The sequence below is a fragment of the Rattus norvegicus genome, chromosome X (assembly GCF_036323735.1).
Source record: "Rattus norvegicus strain BN/NHsdMcwi chromosome X, GRCr8, whole genome shotgun sequence".
NCBI lineage: Eukaryota > Metazoa > Chordata > Mammalia > Rodentia > Muridae > Rattus > Rattus norvegicus.
This window is the reverse complement of record NC_086039.1, coordinates 38,214,671-38,232,479: the sequence shown is the minus strand read 5'-3', so window position 1 is coordinate 38,232,479 and position 17,809 is coordinate 38,214,671. Positions and strand designations below refer to the sequence as shown.

The 17,809-nt window shown below is 41.5% G+C and overlaps 1 protein-coding gene across 9 annotated transcripts in view; it reads left to right on the top strand.

The window, feature by feature from the left end:
• Window positions 1-1,193: 1,193 nt before the first annotated feature.
• The window catches only part of Adgrg2 (adhesion G protein-coupled receptor G2), a 125,220-nt gene continuing 108,604 nt past the window's right edge, over window positions 1,194-17,809 (top strand). For 6 of the 9 annotated variants that reach the window (XM_039099514.2, XM_039099517.2, XM_039099515.2 and 3 more), the window contains exon 1: window positions 1,224-1,323. The gene's annotated coding sequence lies outside the window, so the exon portion shown is untranslated. Of the gene's footprint in view, window positions 1,324-2,596; window positions 3,658-17,809 lie in introns of those variants that run through there. The other 3 variants (XM_063279827.1, XM_063279826.1, XM_063279828.1) reach the window with 2 other exon arrangements.

The following is a 17,809-nucleotide window of genomic DNA, read 5'->3' as shown; positions in this document are numbered from 1 at the left end:
TAGCTTTGTATAAGAATTCCTGTGGCTCTATACAGTATGAAGTCTGTTTTATACTAAGGCAAACACAACCATCTTAACCCTTTGGAATGACATGCAGCCTGTTTATTAAATACACTCCCCAGTTCCAGCCACAACTTTTCACTTGTTATGTAACCCGGATGAGCTTCCTGCTTTCCATCAAATCTCCCTTAATCCATTCAAGGAAAGGTCTCTCTGAAAACATTGCCCATTCATTTCTCCAGCTAGAGTGTTGTGAGTGTTAATAACTTGGTGTTTGTAAAACAAATTCAACCCATCCTGCCAGGCAGAATGTATACCCTGAACCTCGTTCAATGAGGCTAATGTAGCAGACTCAGTCACCCTACTCTGCAGATCTGCCCTTTGTAAATATCAGATTGTGAATACAGATCGAAATCCAATTTGGGAGAATAAAAAATGCTCTATTTCCCTGCAAGTTTTAAGAAACCAGAATTGTGCTTTCATGTTGTAAAGCACTTTGCAACTGAAGGCATTATTTGACGGGAGAGACCCAGGAAGGGACTTCAGACGGCTTTTCTCCTGGTCTCTACCTGAGATTCAATACTGTGGAAGCCTTATTCCAGAATTCTGTTAAATGGGGGTACTTTGATAAGTTGTTTAAGTGATCTGTATTTTACAGATCTAGTTTTTATTCTATGAAGGTGGAGATGCTGACCGTGGGAAAAGGTACAGGAAGCCAAAGCAAGGCCCTATAGTGCCACACTGCCCCCAGTGTTGCCCCCTCCCCCCAAGCAGGCAGAGGAATGATGAGGACCCCTACTTTCTCACTACCAGAAACCACTTAGCACGGTCCTTTACCAGGATGTTTCTCTTTTACCCTGCTCCTTTAGGAGAGTTCTGGTTTCTGCATTCAGGAATATTCTGGCAAAGGGCAAGGGTTCCCACCTATCAGGAGCATGCGACTCTCAAAGTAGCCAGAGCCAGGCCTTTGGGAATCAAGGGGACCCCTAAAGGTGAGCCGCTGGGTGGAGGCTGGGGTGGGGAAGCGCGCCCAGCTAGCTGCTCAGCATCCTAGGGGTTCCCCACTGCCTTGGCTGAAGCTCCCCGCGGGGCTGCTTCCCTGTGTTAGCGCCCCGCCCGCTCCCCACCTCCACGCCCAACCCCGCCACGCTGAGCGCTTGCCGCGCCACGCCGGGCCGGGCAGCTGCAGAGCAGGCGGGCAAGTGGTCCGGGAGCGGCGGGGGCGGCGCCCAGCCAGCGGGAGGGAGGAGGGACGCGGCCCGACGAAAGGGGAAAAGGAGGGTCCGAGGGCGCCAGAAGCCAGCCGGTCGCCAGGACCTGCAGGTGAGTGTGGCGCTGAGAAAGGTGATCTGAACCCCTCGGGGTCCTAAGACCTAAGCCGCTGAGCCAAAGACAGGCGACCCGCCCGGCGGGCTTGATGACTGGGAGGGTGACTGGTGTGACTCCCTGGGTTGGCGGCTCTGAACTGGAGCTCTTGGGCCGTCTGGAAAGGCAAAGAGCTTGGAGCCTGGCGGATCCTGGGCTCCGTAGTGGGAAAGTGCGTGCGGTGGGAAAGTAACCAAGCTATTCCTGCCTGGGAGGGAACCTGCAAATCGCAAAGCTGTAAATGATCTCAGACCCTCCCCACTGCTTTGGGCAAAAGAACCTGGAGCTTTACTCTGGAGGGTGATGTGCTAATGCGCGACTCCCTAGGACTCGGTTCACCTTGTCTGGCAGTAAGATTGAAGGGCATAGATGTGCCTAAAGACACAGGACGACGGATGGGCACAGCACCGATGTGCAGGGCCCAGAATAGGTGGTCCCCAGCGCAAGGAGATGGACTGGCATCCCAGAACCAAGGCATGACCATCGTCTGAAAAGGGCCTATCTGTCTTGGGATGTACACGTTTCCACCTGAGCTTGGGTTTCAAAATTCCAGAACCATGTACAAAGTGAGGGGACAGGAAGCATGACCCCGATGTCTCCCAACAGGAACACTAGTCTGGTCTGGCACAAATGTATGAATCCCTTGGGGAGCTTGTTAACATGAGACTCTGATTCAGTAGGTCCGGGGTGGGACCCAAGAGTTTGCATTTCTGTCTGAGCTTTCAGATAGTTCTGCTGCTGCCTCATGGACCACACTCTGCGGTCGGCTCTACACAACTGTCCTTTGTCTAACAGTCTGAAAAGCTTAAGAAAAACGGGAGGTCGGGAGACAAGACAAAACTCTAAGACTTCCCAATCCCAACTCTAACCCAGACACAGGACACTCACGCTGAAACAGATGAATCAGTTGCTACTCGTTTAGTAGAGAAATATCTTTGATGGCTCCACCAGTTTACTACCTGCCTTTCATTTAATGCTGTGATAACTCTTCATGTTTTTTTTTTTTTAAACAAAAAGATCTGGTTTTGTTTTGCTCTGGGCTCCACAAATTCTGTAGTGGATCCTGTCTTGTATCAGAACTGTGTCTGAACTGCTTTGGCAGATTATTAGGTTAACTCCTGCAGTTTTTCTTGTATTTCCCAACTTCTTCTTGGTTATCTGAAGTTTACGGAACCCTTGTCATACACGGTATGGCAGAATTTGTTGCTTTTGTTTTTAATATTAACGCTTAATGGCACATTAAGAACACCGTTATTTTTAAAGGAGCTTAATTATGGCTGGGTATGGTGGTGCCCATCTATAACCTCAGCTCTGGGGAAGTTGAGGCCGATGATCAGGAATTCAGGTCATCTTTGGCTGTAAGTGTATGTAAGGCCAGCTTTGGTTTCTGGAGACCCTGTGTCAAAAATGAAACAAACCCAAAAATCATTTTTAAGTTTGTTAATACATGGTATATTTAAGTTTCATGTCAAAGTAATCTGTAGGCCAACTGATTGTGCTAGTTCCAAATTATTTGGGGTGAGGTGCGGGTCTTTAGTGGCTCCTAAGATTTTGCTTAGGTGAGATCTAGAATGAGCTGGACGTTACTCTGGCTGCTTGTATGGGTCAAATGCAAAGACAGAGGATAAAAGCAGCCAAATTTTGTAGCTATTCAGGGATATTGTTTTTCATGCCTCAGCACCATGCCAGTCCTGATCAGATTCCCACATTCTTGCAAGGTGACTTTCATTAAATGGGGGATAAAGCAAGTCTAGCTACTACAAGGCATTGAGGAAATGCAGGGTCAGCAATCGTTCTTGCCCTACCCTCTGCAGATTACAGGTGTGTATACTTTTCTACAGGAAAAAAAAAGTCAGAAAAACAGAAAAGGGAAAAAATGCCACTCTAATCATGGATATGGGTTTCCTCAGCAGAGGGAGAAAAAGACTGAGAAATGGAATTTTGTTGGTGGGTTTGGCCAGGAAATGCACTGTTTTTGGTACCATGAGGCAGTTTCCAGAAATGGCAAAGTAAGTTTGCTCAGGTGTTATGGAAAACCAGAAGAAGCTGATTCTCTGTGGCTGATGCAGTCATTATAGGGACTCCAGGGGGTGAGAAATACCACGCCATGTGTCTGGCTTCAGGAAAAGCCTGGGAAAAGCACCCGTGTCAAGGGCAAGCGTTCTGTTAAAATGCTTATGCTTTCAAAAACACATAGATGCTTCATCTTGGTGGAACTTACTCCAGGGACCTGATGGGAAGCGGCGGAGTTTGGGGAGAATAGCCGTAAAATAAAGCCTCTAAAATATCCTGGTGAGCACTTCCATTTTATAAATCAACTTTATTCTTCAGTCTATTTTGTGTTTTTTAAATTGACATTAAATTTATTTACAAGAAATCACCCTTTTTAGTGTAAGATTTTAAAACACATGTAGTCATGTAACTACCACTAACTACATCCCAATACAGAGCTTCACCACCTCTAAAACGTCTTGATTGAGTCTTCAACGTCTTCCACCATTCTCAGTCTCTAGAATTTTGTCTCTTCCAGACTGGCTCATGAATGAAATCATGTACTGTACCGCATTCTCAGTCTAGTTTCTATTACCTAAGACAATACATTCGCTACTTTCTCTCTGTTGGTGAATATTCCCATTATTCTTTTTATTGTCGAGTAGTATTCCATATTTTATCCACTCATCAGCTCTTGATGGTTATGAATAAAGCCAATACAAATGTCCACAGATGGCATGTTGCATGAACACACATTTTCATTTCCCTGGGTTTAATATTTAAAAGTAAGATCGCTGTTTTGAACGGCAATTAAGTTTATTTTTAAAACCCCATCTAATTTTTCCAGAGTGGTTATAGCATTTTGTCTGTCTGTTTGTTTTGTGATACTTGGGATTAGACCCAGGTACTCACACACCTTAAGCCAATGCTCTGCCTGTCACTCCCATCCCCAGCTCTGTTGTCCAATTTGGCTTTCCAGCCACTGGGAAGTTCAGGTGCTTGGCACTTGGTATTGTTGGTTTGTTTTATGTTTTTAATTTTTTTGTTGGTGTTCACTTTTTAATTGTACATCAAAAAAACCACTATCTCAAGTCATTTTCAATTATGAGGGCTTGCCAATGCTCCAGTATTTTTTGTTTTGTTTTGTTTTGTTTTGCCTTTCAGAGAAACAGCTGGGCTGCCCCACCTCATTTTACTTATGTTGTGTTTTGAGTGAATCACTGTGTCTTTCCTAGTCATTACACACACACACACACACACACACACACACACACACACACACACTCACACACTCACACACAGAGAGAAGGTAGAGGGAGGGAGGGAGGAAGGGAGGGAGAGAGAATACATCACAGCCTACTAGCAAGGTTACTGTATACTTATGACCAGAACACTAGAAAACTACTTTTGTGTATATCCTTGATGATTTTTGGTTTTGTTTTAGCCATTTTTATGGGTCTGCAATAGTATCTACTTGGGGTTTTAGTTTGCTCTGCCTTATTCTTTGATCATCCAGGTGTAGCCTATGGAATGTCTGCTCTTTTTATCCCCTCAAAGTGTTTGGTGAAGCATGGGTTCTGCATATAAATAAGGCACAATTCAATTTCTCGGTCAGATACATGTGTGACACACAGGTTCACTCGATCTATGGGCTACCTTTCAATTTTCCTAATGGTTTTACTTTGGAGAGCAGAACTTTTTAGTGTTGATAAAGTCTAATTCTTCAAGCTGTTTTTATGGATAATATTTTAGTAGCCAGACTAATACAATTTGTCTACCTTAAGACTATTAAGATTTTCTCCTGCGTTTTCTTCTACCTGTTTCATTATTGATGGTCTCCCTCCCCCACACTTATATATGTATATACTATGAAATAATAATTAAGGTTTGCTTTTTACATATAAATATATAATTCCAATATCATTAGATAAAAAGGCTCTCCTTCCTCTCCATTCTATCCACTTGACTCCATTATTACAAATGGGTAACATTTGCAGGTTTATTTTGATTTCTCTATTGTACTCTCTTTATCAATGTAACTCTCTTCTACTAATACTATACTGAAGGTCTTTTCATTTTTTTTTTCGTTTGAGATCGAGTCTCATGTATCCAAGGCTGCCCTCAAACTTAAACTCAGTATGTAGCTATGTATAATCTTGAACTTCTGATCATACTCCTACCTCGACCTCCCACATGCTGAGATTACTACACTGGGTTTCTAATAGTGCTGGGAACAGAACCAAGCTTCTCAGTTGGACAGCATCTCACATGCTATGCAAACACTCTACTAAGTGAGCAGTAGCCCCAACTGTCTTATGCATTCTTTAAGTTAATTCTAGATTGTTTGGGGGGGGGTGTGGTGTGTCATAGCTTTTGCTTTTAGAAATTGTGCTGTACTCCCCTCCGGCCTGTTTCAGCTCCCAATTTCTATACTGTTGAGTAGAGATTTTTATAGAGATGTTTCTCACATTCAGGCCATCTTGCAGTTATTCAATTATTTGGTAGTTTTTTCCAGTGCTTTTCCTAGATTTTTCAAGGAGTACCATCAAGTTGTCTTTGAATGGCACAGTAGAGTAATCTCCTCCTAAAGTTCTTACCTCATTTTATTCTGCCTCAGTGGCCTGGCTTCCTTCTAAGATAATGTTGAATCTGTTCCTGACGTGAGTAGGAAATCTTCTAATGTAATCTTTGTTGTAAAGTTCAGGTTGCTACTCTTAAGAACATTTCTTTAAACATTTTTAGTTGTTATAAGTCTCACGTTTGATTTGAAATTTTCTTGTTGTGCTTGCAATTATTTTATCCGATGAAGACCTAACAGGTTTGTGACCAGCTAGTCTTTCTAGCTTTAAGGGTTCAATATTGATTTTCTTGGAGAAGTTCGTGCAGAATTAACACAAGTGTCTTTATTTAGACAAATTATGAAGAACCCATCTATGGAAATTTTAATAATGTTCTCCTGGTTGCATGCTAGGGACAGTATGGGAGGGAGAAAATAAAGGGGCTATTTTTACCATATATGTGTATGAATACAATCATTTTGTAGTAATTTTCAAATTTTCTTGACCACCATTTTCAGTGAAATATTTTATATTTCAATCCTGTTTAAGCATATATGTTTATAGTTGGAACAAAATCTCTCAATGTAGATGTATTATACTCTGATATTTTCCATACTCTCTCATCTGTCCTCTTTCATTTCAATATGATGATCTAAGTCAGTTTGATCGTGCTTTCATACGATTTCCTGGCACAGTTTGTAAAATGCTGCTTTATAAACCTGTTCAGGACCAGCAAGATTGCTCATCAAGTGAAGGTGATTGCCATGCAAGCCTGATGTCCTGAATTTGTTTCCTGGAACCCGTGGTGGAAGGAGAGAAGCCAGTCCAGGCAGTTATCCGCTGACTGTCATGCACACATGAATGCAGTGATCTCCCTGCCCGGTCTCTGTCTCTGTCTCTCTGTCTTTCTCTCTGACGCACTCTCTCTCTGTCTCTCTGTCTCTCTCTGTCTCTCTGTCTCTGTCTCTCTGTCTCTCTCTGCCTCTCTCTCTGTCTGTCTCTCTGTCTCTGTCTCTGTCTCTGTCTCTGTCTCTGTCTCTCTCTCTCTCTCTCTCTCTCTCTCTCTCTCTCTGTTTCTATTTGTCTCCCCCACCAATACCAACACACCTAGAGGGAAACACAGAAAATAATAATAGAGTCAAAAATTTTAATTTAAAAATTTTATTCATTCCCTGGGTTCTGCTGGTTTGTATCCCGGACATGTTTCTTTTTCTATTAGATCACACTGTGATATGTGAGCTATCCAGAGATAACTATTCATTTCCCTTTGTCTAATGCTCATGGGATTGCCAAACCATTCTTGACCCCACAGACCGGCCAGTAAAGGCAGTCTTCTAATTCCCTAGCATGAAACTGTCTCAGGACCTCCTACCACAGTTAGGATTGAGCTCTAGAAGCCCACCGTAGCCTCCTTCATCTATTTTCTTCTCACACTTCTGTAAGCACACCAGCCTCCACAGTTTTTCATCTAAGCCACACATTCAGCTGCCTGACAGCCTTTGCATGTGCTACGCTTCCTGCTTGGAATGCCATTTGACCAGATAACACCATACCTTGCTTCCTGGTTTGACTGGTGTTCTCCAAATCCTTTTTCTTCTAAGCATTAGTCTCACCTCACACTGGAGCACTCCTTGCTCTTATTCTACTTTGGGCTTTAGTGATGGTATTATTTATTACCTGTAACTCTACCAGTAAGTTTGTCTACTGATCTCACACATTTCCCCTTGATAGGCAGTAAGTACCAAAAGGACAAAGACTATTAGTGGTCTATAGGAGAGACTCTTTTTTTTTTATTAACTTGAGTATTTCTTATATACATTTCTTTTTTTGTTTTTTTCCTTCTTTTTTTATCAGTAAATTTTTTTTTATTAACTTGAGTATTTCTTATATACATTTCGAGTGTTATTCCCTTTCCCGGTTTCCGGGCAAACATCCCCCTAACCCCTCCCCCTCCCCTTCCCTATGGGTGTTCCCCTCCCAACCCTCCCCCCATTGCCGCCCTCCCCCCAACAATCACGTTCACTGGGGGTTCAGTCTTAGCAGGACAAGGGCTTCCCCTTCCACTGGTGCTCTTACTAGGATATTCATTGCTATCTATGAGGTCAGAGTCCACGGTCAGTCCATGTATAGTCTTTAGGTAGTGGCTTAGTCCCTGGAAGCTCTGGTTGCTTGGCATTGTTGTTCATATGGGGTCTCGAGCCCCTTCAAGCTCTTCCAGTTCTTTCTCTGATTTATAGGAGATACTCTTAAATATGTGTTTAATGTTGAATGAGTGTACAGGCTTCAGAATCATGCCTAGGATCAGTAAGAAAGCAGATAAAGATCATAAGAGAAACTCAATATGCTGTACCTTTCTGAGTGATGTTAATGTGGATTCTTTTAAGGCTAAGTATTGAAGATACTCTAGAGCATTGGTTCTCAGTTTGAGGGTCACAACTCCCACAAGGATCACATATCAGATATCCTGCATATCAGATATTTACATGATGATTCATATCAGTCGAAAACTTAGAGTTATGAAGTAGCAACGAAAATAGTTTTATGGTTGGGGGTCCCCACCACATGAGGAACTGTGTTAAAGGGTCTCAGCGTTAGGAAGAACGAGAAGCAGTGCTCTAGGGAAAACAGCTCATTAATTAGCAGACGCGCTCTGGTAGCCACTGCAATTGTGACTCTCTGAGAGTAACAATGATAGCTGATAGCTGCTATTTGCCTAGTGGGTGCACTCTTTCTGCTTCATTTGTATGAGCTCATTTAATCTTCTCAACCACCAGAGGTAAGAATCTTATTATCTTACAGAAGAGGAAACTAAGGTCCAGAGAAGTCTACTGCCTTGCCTATGGTCGTACAGAAGCCAAGTGGTAGTTCTGAGCTCTGATTCTTAAGCTTCTGTACTTTAAATGCTCCTAGCAGAGGCCATAGCTCTCAGCAAGTAAAGGTGATCAATGTGCAAGCCTGGTGACCTGAGTTCAGTCCCTGGAACCCATGGTGGAGAGAGAGAGCAATCTCTGCCCTTTATTTATTTCTAACCATGGCCCTTTGCTCTCATAATGTAGAGATTCTCAACTTGGAGTGATTTCTGACAATGTCTGGAGACATTTTTGTTATCCTAACTGGCATCTAATGGGTAGAAGCTATAAGTGCTCTGGAACATGCTACAACTTACAGGGTACCTCTCTCCCCAGAAAGAATGTTGCCTGCCAATATGTCAGTAGTACCGGAGTAGAGAAACTGCCTTAGCACAGAGCTTCCGAAACTTGTCTGTTAGAATCACGTGAGGAGTTTAAAAACTAAATACCAATGTCTAGGGCCAATTCTGATCTTAGCAATACTCCATGAGTCTCAGATCGACTAGCAATCCTGCTATGCCCTGGTTTTGCCTCCTCGTGCTCCAGAAGAGCTGTTTTACACCTTCTTTTATTTGCTTCGTGCTTGACCTGAGCTCATTCGACAGGAAGCTCTTCATATTGGCACCATCCAAAACTTCTGACACACTCATATTTGTAGAAATACAACACTCCACACCATTACTGTGGAACTGTGGGTGAGATGTCCCTGTTGTGTCACATCAATGTCTTTTCTGGGCTCTGGACCTCTGGTTCTCTCTGTCTTCCCAAGAATGCATTTCCCCACCTGCCCCCAATTTCTTACTTATAAATAACTTTATAAACAAATTGTAAAAAATGAAGACAGGAAAAAGAATGTCAATGTACCCTTTGTCTGGGTTTTTAAAAAGCTAACATCCCACCACATTTCCCTTATCTTTCACACTCTTAGCCCTGTACACACTTTTGTTTCTGAACTACTAGAAAATAAGTTACAGACATTGTGACCCTTTACTCCTTTTAAGTGTGAATTTCCTAACTATACAAATATTCACATACATTACTACAGTCCTGTTATCAGTTCAGTAAATTTAACACTGATAACATACTGTTATCTAATCTACTATTTCTAATCCATTGATAAGGTCCTAACATCTCTATCTTCTAGTGCAGGATCTGGTTTAGGACTTCTATTGCATTTACTTCTCTTGTCTCTTAATCTTTTTAAGTCTGGATTAGTTTTAAAGTCTTTCTATTCTTACACACACCCCCTCCCTCCTTCCCTTTCTCCCTCCCAAACTTCCTTATACTCTCTACCCCTCCCACTTTTCTAAAAACAGGGTAGACTTGGATGGCCTGGAACTCACAGAAATCTGCCTCCCAAGTGTTGTAGTTAAAGGTGTGTGCCATCACAATCAACCTTTTTATATGTTGTAAAGGACATTGATACTTAGGATGAATATAGAGATCATTCTCATATTATTTATTTGCTTGTTTATGCGTCCCATGTATATCTGACTGCTCTAGAACTCATGATGTTGATAAAGAAGACCTTGAACTTCTCATCTTTCCGCCTTCATTTCCTAGGTGTTGAGATTACAAGTGTGTGCCACTAGGACACCTGGTTTATATAGTACTGGGTATTGAACCCAGAGGTTTGTGCATGCTAGGCAAGTGCTCTCTAATTGAGCTATCGCACCAGCACTATCTTTTAGAGTTAAAATACTCCTCGTTTGTGCTTGTTTAGTGTTTCTTATGATCAGCTTAGGTTATAAATTTGGAGCCAGAATATTACTTAGAAGATGATGTATCCTCAGAGCATGGCATCTTGGAGACTCATGGTGCCCATCTCCTGCTTGTTGCTGATGATAACTGTGAGTAGCCAATGAAGGTGTTGTATCATTTCCTCACTGGATAGCCACAACTATTGTCTTTTCCTTTAAAATCGGAAAGCTTTGGGAAGACCCAGATACTCTGCTCGCCATTAATACTTCCCTCTAGCTTTAGTGATGATTTTTGCCTGATCAATCTTTAATGTGATGGTTGAAAATAATGATTTTCCTAACTCTAGCTAGTCTAGGCAAGAGCCATGCTGTCTCCCCTATTTATTTATTTATATATTCATTTATTTATTATTGATAGAAACTCATGAATTCCTATGTTTTTAATGCTTTATAATTTATTAACATACATACTTAGTTTGTTTGCCCAATTGTGATGGACTTTTTTTTCTAGTACTGGAGCATGAACTTAGTGCTTTATATGTATTAGGCAAATGTTCCACTACTGAGCTATATCCGCAGCCCTTAGACTTAGTTCTTTGCTCTCTTTGATTCTTTCTTTAATGAAGCCTTTTTCTGAACTATTCCTATAAGCTTATTCTTATATTCTAACATGTACTCTCTCCCATAGTTCCACATTTCTTCCCCATCTGGTCATTCTCAGAGGATGACCAGATCTGTTCTTCAAAGGATGCTTATACCACTGTTCTACATTTTCCTGTTATCTGATCCAGTTCGGATTATGAATCTGTCCTCAATCCCTGATGAACTCTATATTCTCAGATATAGTCATCAACTCCCCAACTTACTACGCTAGACTCTGAAGAACATTTCTCTTTTGTTCACTTTTTAGTTGAAAATAAATTCTTTTGTCATCCAATATATCCTGATAATATTTTCCCCTCCCTCTGCTCCTCTCAGTTCCTTCTCACCTTCCCTCCTCTCTGAATCTATTCCCTTTCTGTCTCTGATTAGAAAAGAACAGGCTTCTTCTAAGAGATAACAAACAAACATGACAAAACAAAATATAAGATGAAGCAAAATTTTTCATATCCAAGTTGGACATGTCAAACCAACAGAAGGAGAAAGAGCACCAAGAGCAGGTACAGAAACAAGAGAGCTACCTGTTCATACACTCCCATGAAAGTACTAAGCTAATAGACATAATATATATGCAAAGGACTTGGTGTAGTCCACATAGGCCCTGTGCTTACTGCCTTACTGACTGTGAGCTCATATGTGCCTTGCTTAGTTGATGCAGAGGGCCATGTTCTCCTGGTGTCCTCTATCCCTTCCAACTCTTACAATCTTTCTGTCTCCTCTTCTGTTAGATTCCCTGAGCTCTGAGAGGAGGTATTTGATTGAATAATTCTGACTGTGGGTCTCTGCATCTGTTCCCATATGCTGCTAGAGGAAGCCTCTCTGATGATGAATGGATAAGGCACTGATCTTTGAGTAGAGCTGAATATCATTAGCAGTCATTTTATTGATACTTTTATTTTTAGAACAGCACTGTTTGGTTTTACCCTATATTTCTGAGCTGGCTAATCTCCGGTTCTTGGTTACCCAAACAGTGTTGAGTATAGGTTCCTTCTTGTGGAGTAGACCTTAAGTCAAATAAGACATTGGTTGATTACTCCCATAAAAGCTGTGCCACCACTGCCTAAGGCAGAACAGATTGTAAGCCAAAGGTTTTATGACTGGGTTGGTGTTGATGTTTTTCTTTTGGTATCCTGCTGTCTACCTTTTTATGCCAAAGAGACTACAACATAGGTGTGAAGGCTCCATGTAGGCACCCGCTCTACTTCTCCATGTTAAATGAATAGTATGGATGTTGTCCTCAGCAATGGGGTCCTGCTGTCAGCTTGCAGAGAGCAACGCTTTGTCTTAGCATCAGCTTGGGTTGTGGAGATTTTCATCCTTAGCCAACAACTCAGTTGAATGTAACCTAGTCCCTCCACTAGAAGCTTTGCCTGGCTACAAGACTTTGGATCCTCCATTATTAGGAATTCTCATTAGGATCACCTTCATAGATTCTAGGAAGTTTCCACCGCTGCAGTAGGGTTTTATACCACCCCCAAACACCCCTCAATTCTAGTTAACTCTCCTTACACTGTTTCCCCCCAGTCCATCTGCAAATCGACACTATTTCTCCTTCCCAAGATGGTCCATGTACCACCACCATCTTCCTCCTTTTTACCTGACCCCTCAGGGTCTGTGGACTGTAGCATGATCATCATTTACTTAAGAGCTAATGTCCACTTATAAGTGGGTACATAATATTATTGTCTTTTTGGGTCTGGAATACTTCACTCGGGATGACCTTTTTCTAGTTCCATCCATTTGCCTGCAAATTTCATGATGGCATTTTTGAACAGCTGAGCAATACTCCATCATGTAAATGAAGCACATTTTATTTATTCATTTTTCTGTTGAGGGAAATCTAAGCTGTTCTCAGTTCCTGGCTAATACGAATAAATTCTCAGTAAACATGTTTGAGCACGTGTCCTTTGGGTATATTCCCAAGGGTGATATAGCTGGATCTTGAGGTAGAGCTCTTCCCAGTTTTCTGAGAAACTGCCAAATTGATTTCTAAAGTGGTTGTGCAAGTTTGCACTCCCACCAACAACGGAGGACTGTTCCCCTCGCTCCATATCCCTGTCAGCATGAACCGTCACTTGTAGTATTGATCTTAGCCATTCTGACAGACATAGATGGAATCTCAAAGTCGTTTTGATTTGCATTTCCCCAAGGACTTTAAATGTTTCAAAGCCATTTGATATTCCTCAATTGAGAATTCTGTTTAGGTCTGTACCCCAGTTTTAATTGGATTGTTTGGTTTTGTTGATATCTAGTTTTTTGAGTTATTTATGTATTTTGGATATTAGCCCTCTGTCAGATGTGGAGTTAATGAAAATCTTTTCCCATTATGTATGCTGCTGCTTTGTCCTACTTTTTATTGGATATTTTATTTATTTACATTTCATTTTTTCATCATCCTAACCCGGTTTTCCCTCTGGAAACTCCCTATCCCATCCCCCCTCCCCCTGCTTCTATGAGGATGCTCCCCCAGCCACCCACCCACTTCTGCCTCCTCGCCTTGGCATTCCCCTACACTGGAGCATGGAGCCTTCACAGGATCAAGGGCTTTTCCTCCTATTGATGCTGAACAATGCCATCCTCTGCTACATATGCGGCTGGAGCCATGGGTCCCTCTATGTGTAATCAATGTGGTTGGTGGTTTAGTCCCTGGGACTTCTGGGGGTCTGGTGGGTTGATAGTGTTGTTCTTTCTATGAGGTTGCAAACCCCTTCAACTCCTTCAGTCCTTTTTCTAACTCCTCCATTAGAGTCCCCATGCTCAGTCCGATGGTTAGCTGCAAGCATCCACAACTGTATTGGTCAGGCTCTGGCAGAGCCTCTCAGGAGACTGCTATAACAGGCTCTTGTCAGCAAGCCCTTGTTGGCATCTGTAATAGTGTCTGGGTTTGGTGGCTGTATACGGGCTGGATTCCCAGATGGGGCAGTCTCTGGATGGCCTTTCCTTCAGTCTCTGCTCTACACTTTGTTTCTATATTTACATTAAATGGGAGCAATTCTGGGTTAAAAATTTGGAGATGAGTGGGTGATCCCATCCCCCAACAGGGGCCTTGCTTAACCTCTGGATATGGTCTCTACAGGTTCTTCCTCCCCTTTGTTGGGCGTTTCAGCTAATCTCATCTCCACTGGCTCCTGGGAGCCTCTTGCTTTCCTGGTATATGGGACTTGCTGGTAGCTATCCCCAGTTCCCTATCCACCATTACTACACACCTCTGTTCAAGTTCCTGACCCTCTGAATATCATCCCTGTCTCCTCCCATACCTGATCCTGCCTGCCCTCTTACCCCTTCCCTCTCCTCCCTTCCTCCCAAGTCCCTCTCACCCTCTACCGTCTGTAAGTATTTTGTTCCCTCTTCTAAGAAGGACTGAAGCAGCTGCACTTTGGTCGTCCTTCTTGAGCTTCATGTGGTCTGTGGATTTTATCTTGGGTAATCTGAGCTTTTGGGCTAATATCCACTTATCAGTGAGTACATACCATGTGTGTTCTTTTGTAACTGAGTTACCTCACTCAGGATGATGTTTTCTAGTTCCATCCATTTGCCTATGAATTTCACGAAGCCATTGTTTTTGATAGCTGAGTAGTAATCCATTGTGTAGATGTACCACATTTTCTGTATCCATTCCTCTGTTGAAGGGCATCTGGGTTCTTTCTAGCTTCTGGCTATTATAAATAAGGCTGCTATGAACATAGTGGAGCATATGTCTTTGTTGTATGTTGGAACATCTTTTGGGTATATGCCCAAGAGTAATATAGCTGGGTCCTCAGGCAGTTCAATGTCCAATTTTCTGAGGAACCTCCAGACTTATTACCAGAATGGTTGTACCAGTTTGCAATCCCACCAACAATGGAGGAGTGTTCCTCTTTCTCCACATCCTCGCCAGCATCTGCTGTCAACTGAGTTTTTGATCTTGGTCATTATGACTGGAGTGAGGTGGAATCTCAGGGTTGTTTTGATTTGCATTTCCCTGATGACTAAAGATGCTGAACATTTCTTTAGGTGCTTCTCAGCCATTCAGTATTCCTCAACTGAGAATTCTTTGTTTAGCTCTGTACCCCATTTTTTTTTTGGTTCTTTTTTTCGGAGCTGGGGATCGAACCCAGGGCCTTGCGCTTCCTAGGTAAGCGCTCTACCACTGAGCTAAATCCCCAGCCCCCCTGTACCCCATTTTTAATAGAATTATTTTATTCTCTGGAATAACTTCTAGAATTCTTTGTATGTACTGGATATTAGCCCTCTATCAGATGTAGGACTGGTAAAGATCTTTTCCCAATCTGTTGGTTGCCACTTTGTCCTATTGACAGTGTCCTTTGCCTTTCAACTTTATGAGGTCCCATTTGTCTATTATTGATCTGAGAGCATAAGCCATTGGTGTTGTTCAGGAAATTTTCTCCAGTGCCCATGTGTTCAAGGCTCTTCCCCACTTTCTCTTTTATTAGTTTCAGTATATCTGGTTTTATGTGGAGGTCCTTGATCCACTTGGACTTGAGCTTTATACTAGGAGATAAGAGTGGATCGATCTGCATTCTTCTACATGCTGACCTCCAGTTGAACCAGCACCGTTTGTTGAAAATGTTGTCTTTTTTCCACTGAACGGTTTTAGCTCCTCTGTCAAAGTTCAAGTGACCATAGGTGCTTGGGTTCATTTGTTGGTCTTCAATTCTATTCCATTGATCTACCTAACTATCTCTGTACCAATACCATACACATTTTAATCACGATTGCTCTGTAATACAGCTTGAGGTCAGGAATGGTGATTCCCCCAGAAGTTCTTTTATTGTTGAGAATAGTTTTTGCTATTGTGGGTTTTTGTTATTCCAAATAAATTTGCAAATTGCTCTTTCTAAGTCTCTGAACAATTGAGTTGGAATTCTGATGGGATGGAAACTCCTTTCTCAGCCTGTTTACCCTTTGAGTAGAGGAGGCTACTTATTTGTTTGAGTTAATTTTATATTCGTCCACTTTGTTGAAGTTGTATATCAGGTTTAGTGTTTCTCTGGTGGAACTTTTGGGGGTCTCTTAAGTACACTATCATATCATCTGCAAATAGTGATATTTTGATTTCTTCCCTTCCAATTTGTATCCCTTTGACCTCCTTTTGTTGTCTGATTGCTTTGGCTAGGACTTTGAGTACTATATTGAGTACTATATAAGCAGGGAGAGAGTGGGAAGCCTTGGCTAGTCCCTGATTTTAGTGGGATTGCTTCAAGTTTCTCTCCATTTAGCTTGATGTTGGCTACTGGTTTGCTGTATATTGCTTTTGCTATGTTTATGTATGGGCCTTGAATTCCTGACCTTTCCAAGACTTTTACCATGAAAATGTTTTGAATTTTGTCAAATGCTTTCTTGGCATGTAACGATATGTTCATGTGGTTTTTTTTTCCTTTGTCTTTGTTTATATAGTAGTGAACCATCCCTGCATCCCTGGGATGAAGCCTACTTTTGGTCATGATGGATGATCATTTTGATGTGTTCTTGGATTCTGTTTGGGAGAATTTTATTGAGTATTTTTCCATCAATATTCATAATGGAAATTGGTCTGAAGTTCTCTTGCTTTGTTGGGACTTTGTGTGGTTTAGGTATAAGAGTAATTGTGGCTTCATAGAATGAATTGGGTAGTGCTCCATCTGTTTCAATTTTGTGGAATAATTTGAACAGTATTGGTAGTAGGCCTTCTTTGAAAGTCGATAGAATTCTGCACTAAACCCATCTGGTCCTGAGATTTTTTTTTTTTGGTTGGGAGACTATTAATTATAGCTCCTATTTCTTTAGGGATTATGGGACTGTTTAGATGTTTTATCTGATGCTGATTTAACTTTGGCATCATGTATCTGCTTGTTCTTTGCTTTTCGGATTCATGAGGTCCCATTTATTGACTGTTGGTCTTAGTGCCTGTACTAGTGTTGTTCTATTCAAAAAGACAATCATTCTCCACTTTCTCTTCTATGTATCTGGTATATTCTATGTAGCTCTTTCATGTATCTGGTTTTAGGTGGATAGTTTTGACCCACTTGGACTTGTATTTTGTCCAAGGTGATAGATATGGATATATTTGTATTCTTCTACATGCAGATATCAGTTTGACCAGCACCATTTGTTGAAGATGCTGTCTGTTTTCCATTGTGTATTTCTGTCTTCTTTATAAAAATACAAAAACGGGTGACCATAGGTGTGCAGATTTGCATTCTGCTTCTTTGTTTGATTTCATGGATCTACCTATCTCTTTTTATGCCAATACCATGTGGTTTTTATTTCCGTAGCTGTATGGTATAGCTTGAAATTGGGGGTGGCAATCCTTCTGGGTGCTCTTTTATTATATATTATTGTTTTAGCTATCAGTTTTTTGTTTGTTTGTTTCCCCTATGATGTTGAGAATTATTTTTTCAAGATTTGTAAGGAATTATGTTGGAATTTTGGTGGGTATTACATTCAATATGTAGATTGCTTTTGGTAAGATGACATTTTTACTATGTTAATCATGTCAATCCACGAGCATGGGAGACTTTCCATTTTCTGATATCTTCTTTAATTTCTTTCTTCAAAGACTTGAACTTTTATCATACAAGTCTTTCACTTGCTTGATTAGAGTTACCCCAATATATCCAAGGTATTTTATACTATTTGTGACTATTGTGAAAGATGTTGCTTCCCTGATTTCTTTCTCAATCTGTAATTTGTATAAAGGAGGGTT